Genomic DNA, 8,340 nt, shown 5'->3' with positions numbered 1-8,340 from the left:
AATCGTTCTACTGCTGTTTTTTAAAGCTTTTTTTGTGGTTCAGGCGGCGCAAATTCAAGATGACGATCGCTGAACTTTTTTCAGGTTGTGGAAACAGCCAGAGTGTGGTGTAGCAATCACCGCCCCCTTGCCGCTTCTGAAGCGACGCATCTGACGTCACGCGTCAGATGCATCAGACATGTTGGAAACGCATCCGACGGATTGGAAGGCGTTGACAGATTGGCCTGAAGTATTCAATGTGAAAGGCCCTTTAAGCTACGCTGCTTGGCTGAGCTGCTGCTGTGTTCAACACAGCACGGCTCCTAAAACCATTACAATACTTTTATATATATATATATATATATATATATATATATATATATATATATATATGTATATATATATTATATTATATTATATTATATTTTTACACAATTATCCTTTATTGACCGAGTTTCATCTCTATGTGTGGGTGTGACTGTGAGCGGCACAGCGCAGGTCAGCACGGCTCCTAAAACCATTACAATACTTTTATATATATATATATATATATATATATATATATATATATATATATATATATATATATATATATATATATATATATATATATATATATATATATTATATTATATATATATTATATTTTTGCACAATTATCCTTTATTGACCGAGTTTCATTCATGAAGTCAGTGGTGTGGGTACACATCTCTATGTGTGGGTGTGACTGTGAGCGGCACAGCGCAGGTCATTATAATCTCATTATTTTAAGGTGCAAATTTTAAAAAAAAATCCCATCTTTTTTAACAATTTTAATCACTAACAACAAGCGGGGGCCCAGTTAGCCTATTTTTAGGGGTGCTCAAGCACCCCTAAATATATTTTAAGCACCCCTAAATATATATATATATAAATATATATATATATATATATTTATATATATATATATATATATATATATATATATATATATATATATATATATATATATATATATATGGCGTTCATTTAGCAGAGGTGCTGTCCTGTGCCCAGCCGCGCTGTCAAGTGGTTGCCAGGCGACTGTCACATTTGTGAGGTATTTATTCACAGTTTATGTCTCTGAATGTGAAGAGCAAGTGCAACTTTCTGAAAAGGGCTTATTTTACTCACCTGGCTACCTATCGCTAAACACAGTATATTGCTCTACAAATTGGTGCGCGCTGTGCGTGGTCAAATGTAAGATTGATTCAGTGTTGTCTTTTTTTTCAACTAAATCCTCTTGTCAGCTACTAAATGGTGCTGCCCTTCAATCTGTGTAGCTTCCATTAACAAATCACTCTCCTACATCAAATACCATGTACACAGATCTGACCTTAAATGCTTAGTTAAGGTCCTTAACTAGGCATTTCAGAATTAAGACAGTAAACTTTACCACAAAGTTTTATGCAGAACATGATAATAAGTGAATAATTTAAATTCCTGCTAAAAAGGCAGAAATCATAAAACTCATTTTGTATTTTTATTTGTTGGCAGTAAGTGGCAAACCAAGCCTGCAGTGCAGTGATGGATATCAGAGCATTTTTTTTTTTTTTTTCAAAAGCAAAAAAGCTTCAGGTGAGGTTTGTGCACTCTATAGACCTTATGTGATAGTAGATATGGACATTGAGAATAGCAAAGGATGGAAAGTGAAGCTCAGGGTAAATTGAATATGTGTATCAGATTGTGGAGGTGTCTTACTTGTGTTACTGGTGTTTTGGTATGAATTCTGACTTTTAAGTCACACATTTTTATTTTTCTTACTTTTAAGGACTTCACTAGATCTTGCCTGTCCTTTCTATGCTTTGCTGTTAATTCAATAAATAATTCATATATTTCTTATCCTGGACCCATTTATGTGCAGTATACCATCTGTGTTCTCCATCCAGCCTTATAGTGGAGTGCTGCTGTAGCTGTGCTAAACCAGGTCCTCCTGCACACGGCACTAAACCTCACTGATCATAACAACTGCAACTACTATATTTTTATGACTTTCAACGTGGATGTGCGTGCTGCCAGAAAAACCGAGACATCAGTCAATTTGTAGAATAATTAAATGAATAGCCAAAACTAAAACACAATCTAAGTAATGCCTAAAACTGTCTAAATGTAATTGAAAAGTGATACCAGGGTGAATGTTCTGTACTAAATACTATGACATACGTATACAGCTCCATGGATGAAACAGATACTGGCTGAGACAAAAGAGAATACAATAACTGATGAAGGCAAAACAAACTGTTGGTTAAACTGCAAATAAACAAATAAAGAAAACCAGGTGAATACAGAATAATGCAATAAATAAAACAAGATAACTGATAAACAGAAAATGTAATGATAACAAATGGAACATAATCAGATAAGCAACACTGAAGATAAATAACAAAAACCTGTGACTAAAGCACAATACGATAAATGTGTTTAACAGAACTAAAGTAACTTAAAGGACCATGAGTGAAAGAAACAATAACCAACTGCAGAATAAATGATAACCAAAGAGTGAACCGTGACAAAAGTGCAAAACAAAGAAAAGCAATAAACAGAACCAAACTGAGATTTACATGACAAAGTAAAAACTTAAGAAAAGCAAAACCAGAAAATCAGAGGAAATACGCCAAGAGCTAAAACCTATACTCCAAGCCGGGGCCGAGCATGACAGTAATCAGTTGATTTTTTTATTTTCCCTTTAGTTTATGAACTATGTCAAATATTTCATATTCATCAGTTTCTCTGATAAATACTGACATGCACCGCAGCACCAGCAGAGCTCCAGTGTTTCAAAGCCATGTAAACAACAGCTAGCAAGGATGTGGATGGCACAGATTCAGCAAGTTTATGACTGATTATGATGATGACAAGTTGAGAGGTTATCTAGAGGAGGTGTAGCACCTGTAATAAACTTCTTCTGTGCCTCGATGTTGTCTTCTTGTCCATACTTCACAAGGTGTGTTTACATTGTGCCCTGGACTGGAAGTCTGTTGAAACTGACCTCTCGCATAAGTCACGGACTGCGAGATGGCGCAAGATTCACACTTGCGAAACAGCACATGGGAAAGTCCAAGGAACTCAGGGAGATTTCAAAGGTAAGAATTTGGGTTTCTCTGTATCACAGTATCCCATAATGACAATATGAGCAAAGTTTTTTTTTAAAGATTTTTGCAAAATTATTGAAAATAAAACTTAAATACATGAACATAAGTATTCACATAGCAGCCAGTCTGCTCTGTGTAAGCCTGATCCCATCAGATCTCAGAAGCTAAGCAGTGGCTATGTATGTTTCTCCAGTTTACACTGGAGTTGCGTCAGGAAGGGCATCCGGCATAAAACTTGTGTCAAATACCAATGCGGATCTGGCTGTATCGGCTGCGGCCACCCCGAACAAAACAGGAGCAGCTGAATGGACAACAACATAAGTATTTACATAACTGCCATGAAGCTCAAAATTGAGCTCAGGTGCTTCATGCCTTCACTGATCATTCTTGAGATGTTTCTACAACTTAATTGGAGTCCACCTAGGGTAAATTCAGTTGATTGGACATGATTTGGAAAGGCAAACACCTGTCTACATATAAGGTCCCACAGTTGACAGTGCATGTCAGAGCACAAACCAAACATGAAGTCAAAGGAATCTTCTGTAGAGACAGGATTGTCTTGAGGCACAAATCTGGGGAAGGGTACAGAAAGATTTCTGCTGCTTTGAAGGTGGCAATGAGCACAGTGGCCTCCATCATCCATAAATGGAAGAAGTTTGGATCCACCAGGACTCTTCCTAGAGCTGGCCGCCCGTCCAAACTGAACAATCAGGGAAGAAGACCTTAGTCAGGGAGGTGACCAAGAACCTGATGGTCACTCTGCCAGAGCTCCAGCATTTCTCTGTGGAGAGAAGAGAACCGTCCAGAAGGACAACCATCTCTGCAGCAATCCACCAATCAGGCCTGTATGGTAGAGTGGTCAGACGGAAGCCACTCCTTAGTAAAAGGCACATGGCAGCCCACCTGGAGTTTATCAAAAGGCACCTGAAGGACTCTCAGACCACGAGAAGCAAAATTCTCTGGTCTGATGAGACAAATATTGAACTCTTTGGTGTGAATGCCAGGTGACATCTTAAGAGGAAACCAGGCACCATCCCTACAGTGAAGCATGGTGGTGGCAGCATCATGCTGTGGGGATGTTTTTCAGCAGCAGGAACTGGGAGACTCATCAGGATTGAGGGAAAGATAAATGCAGCAATGTAGAGAAACACTCACTCATCTCCAACCACTTATCCATGATCGGGTCGTGGCCTGATAAAGCTGATAAAAGCAAAACAAGCCAGAGAGCGTCTGAAAAATGCACGACAGACTGACAGCCATTCTGATCCATAATCATGATTAACATCAGGCACTGACTATTACTTGTCTGAAGGTCACTCCACCTGTGTCCACAAATGGAAAGAATAGAATCTGTGGTTACATCCATGTTTTGAAGACCAGTCTCACACTGTGCTGGGCTTAATTTCTGCAGTCTGTCCCAGATGCACTCAAAACAATAAATCAATAAATTAAAAAAAAAAAAAAAAACCCTCCCACTTTAATCCTCAAATTATCTTTGGAAAATATGTCCACTTAATAAACATCACTAGTCATGTGACTATATTCTCTTAAAACACACATTTTAACCATTTTGACGTATTCACCCTCAAAGTCCACTAAAAACACAGTAGAAAATTCAGTTTTTCCCCATTCATTTCAATGGAGGGCTTCGAGGGGCGTTACTCTACATGATGTCATCAAAGTCCACATTCTTCACAGCTTCATGTTTCTGAGAATTTATCTGGAGAAGGTGAAATCAGGCTGAATTCCCAATGTTTATGACTTAATTTCTCAGAGCATATGACACCAAAAACATACAATACATCAATATTTTTGTAATTCTTTTTTTATTTAGAACAGTCAGTTCATTTGACATTTTATTTACTAGTGATACGCACTTTAATAAATGTGCATTTTGTTGCTGATGTTTGATTGTTTTGTTTTGTTTGAATGGCAGAAATAAACTAAAATGTGTAATAGCCCAGGGGATATGTTGATGTTCTGTATCCACTCTCGTACTATTACTGTCATCGTTAAACTATCCTCCACTCTCGCCCCCATCCTGTCCACCCACTGAGCACAGTACAGCACACAGAGCATTATCTTCACGTTGTGATCTCCAACACTCACCAAAATATGGTCTTTTGACACGCCTTGAAACTGCAGCAACACTGCAGCACATTTACACCACATACTTTGGTCCCATCTTTTTAAGATGACTGGGGCATTTCTCATCAGTATTGTGCACTGTGTGCAAGGGCAAATGTGTTTAAACACAGTTTTTATGCCTCCTCTTGTCAAGTGAAGATTGAAGTTTTCTAAACTTATTGCACAACCATGTATACATCACAGCTTTAGTTTACTTTCACTAAAGCCCATGCACAAAGGTTAAAAGTTTGCTATCATAATGCAGTCACTGTTTTACTGTTGTGAATCTCACAACGTCTCGCGGTCCGTGACTCACACGAGAGGTCGGTTTCAGCAGAGCTCCGGTTTAGGGCATAATGTAAGCACACCTTGTGAAGTTTGGACAACAAGACAACATCGGGGCACAGCTGAAGTTCATCACAGGTGCTACACCTCCTCTAGATAACCCTCTCAACTTGAGAGAACGTGTCATCATCATAATGGCTCATGAACTCGCTGAACTGACGCCATCCACATCCTCGCTAGCCGTTGTTTACATGTCTTTGAAAGGCCAAAGCTCTGCTGGCACCGCGGTGCATTCTGGGAAGCGCAGGGGGATTGTGGGAAATGTTAAAGTATTACATTGTGTGATGGTGTACCCAGGCACTGCTTAGCGAGCAAAATGTTTCTCTTCAATCATATGTTGCAATATGTGGAGCTGAACAGACATGTACGAGGTCTGTCCAAAAAGTATCGTACCTTTTTATTTTTTTCAAAAACTATATGGATTTGAATCACGTGATTACATCACCCAAGCTTGAACCTTCGTGCGTATGCGTGAGTTTTTCCACGCCTGTCAGTTGCGTCATTCGCCTGTGGGCAGGCTTTGAGTGAGCACTGGTCCACCCCTCCCATCGGATTTCTTTTGTCTGAGAACTTGCTGAGAGTCTGCCGCTTTGCTCCATGAAATTTTTTTCAGAAACTGTTAGAGACAGGCAGTTGGAAACCATTCGATAGATTCAGTTGGATATCGGTGAAGATTCTGTCAGCGTCACGTGGATTATGGACTGTTAAAACCTTTTTAAAGACGGCCCACAGCGGCGGAGGGCGCACGGCGCGCTGAGCGGCCATTCGACAGGCTGGAGCGACCAGATCATTTATAAACTGAATGCTGTGTTGATCCGGGACATCATGTGACTACCACAGAAATGGCAACAGAGCTGGACATAGCACTTTTGCGGCACATTCCACTGTTACAGGAGATTTTGTAATGAAAGACGTGTGGAGGATTTCGCGCGTTGGCATGAAGCAGCTCAGGACGTGCAGCAAAAAAAAAAACACCTCCGTGTTGGAAACCATTCAGAAGATTCAGACGGCTTTCGATGGCTTTCAGTCGAGTGAGTATCCGAGAAATTGTGTAACAGCTGGACATGCCCCAACATGTCCTGTGAGACTTCCAAGACGGAGGTGTTTTTTTGCTGTGCGTCCTGAGCTGCTTCGTGCCGACGCGCGAAATCCTCCGCACGTCTTTCACTACAAAATCTCCTGTAACAGTGGAATGTGCCGCAAAAGTGCTATGTCCAGCTCTGTTGCCATTTCTGTGGTAGTCACATGATGTCCCGGATCAACACAGCATTCAGTTTATAAATGATCTGGTCAATCTAGCCTGTCGAATGGCCACTGACAGAGCAAGCTTGAGCTCTGACAGAGTGGCCATCGGGTTCTTGGTCACCTCCCTGACTAAGGCCCTTCTCCTGAGATTGCTCAGTTTATACGGGTGACAAGCTTTAGGGAGAGTCATTGTGGGTCCAAATTTCTCCCTCTTAGGGATGATTGAGGCCACTGTGCTCATTGGGACCTTCAAATCAGCAGAAATGTCTTTGTACTCTTCCCCAGATTTGGCCTTTCACACCAGCAGTTTCTGAACCTGCAGTCTTGGAACAACATGCAGAGGAGCAGGGAGTGAGTTTAGGGGTGGGGAATCACTGGGGGACACAGTCATTGGGCCTGGGGGTGTGGCTGTCTTGTTCTGTGGATAAGGTGTTGAGATTCCCTGGCTTGGATGGGGATGTGCCTCCCCTCTGTATGGGGCCAGCCTGTCCTGTGGAGGGCTACCTGTCACCCCCTAGGTGGCAGCTGGACCCCTTATACCAACCAACCCAGCTTCTCCAATACCTCACAAGGCCCCATGCAGTGACAGTCATCTTAAGGCGCTGCCCCTTCTTCCTGCCTGGGCTATACACTCACACCAGGTCCCCCTTAAAGTCCCTCCATCTGGCCCTCAAGTCATAGTTTCTTTTCTGCCTTAGGCCTGCTTTCTGCATTTGGATGTCGTCCAAGTTGACAAGACATTCCTATCAAGGGATGTCAGCCAACACCTTTTCCATCACTCATTTGAACGTGGCCAGGGTGTTGCACAGGCCAAAGCAGAGGACTTGAAACTGCCACAACCCTCTGCCGGTACAGAAAGCAATCGTTGGTCTGCTTCAGGGCTGAGGGGCACCTGCCAATACCTACTACATAGGTCTGATTAGGAGAACCTGGATGAGCCAGGGACTAGTCAATGCAGGGCAGTGGGTACAAGTCTTGCTTGGTCACACTGTTTATTAGTCTGTAGTCGACACAGAACCTCATCTTTGGACTCGTCTTCTTATTGACCATCACAACCCCTGAGGCTGATGGGTTGTCAGATGGCTCAATCAATCAATCAATCAATCAACTTTTTTCTTATATAGCGCCAAATCACAACAAACAGTTGCCCCAAGGCGCTCCATATTGTAAGGCAAGGCCATACAATAATTATAAAAAACCCCAACGGTCAAAACGACCCCCTATGAGCAAGCACTTGGCAACAGTGGGAAGGAAAAACTCCCTTTTAACAGGAAGAAACCTCCAGCAGAACCAGGCTCAGGGAGGGGCAGTCTTCTGCTGAGACTGGTTGGGGCTGAGGGAAAAAACCAGGAAAAAGACATGCCGTGAAGGGGGGCAGAGATCGATCACTAATGATTAAATGCAGAGTGATGCATACGGAGCAAAAAGAGAAAGAAACAGTGCATCATGGGAACCCCCCCACAATCTACGTCTAAAGCAGCATAACCAAGGGATGGTCCAGGGTCACCCGATCCAGCCCTAACTATAAGCCTTA

This window comes from Thalassophryne amazonica, chromosome 1 (genome assembly GCF_902500255.1).
Source record: "Thalassophryne amazonica chromosome 1, fThaAma1.1, whole genome shotgun sequence".
NCBI lineage: Eukaryota > Metazoa > Chordata > Actinopteri > Batrachoidiformes > Batrachoididae > Thalassophryne > Thalassophryne amazonica.
This window is presented reverse-complemented; position numbering follows the sequence as displayed.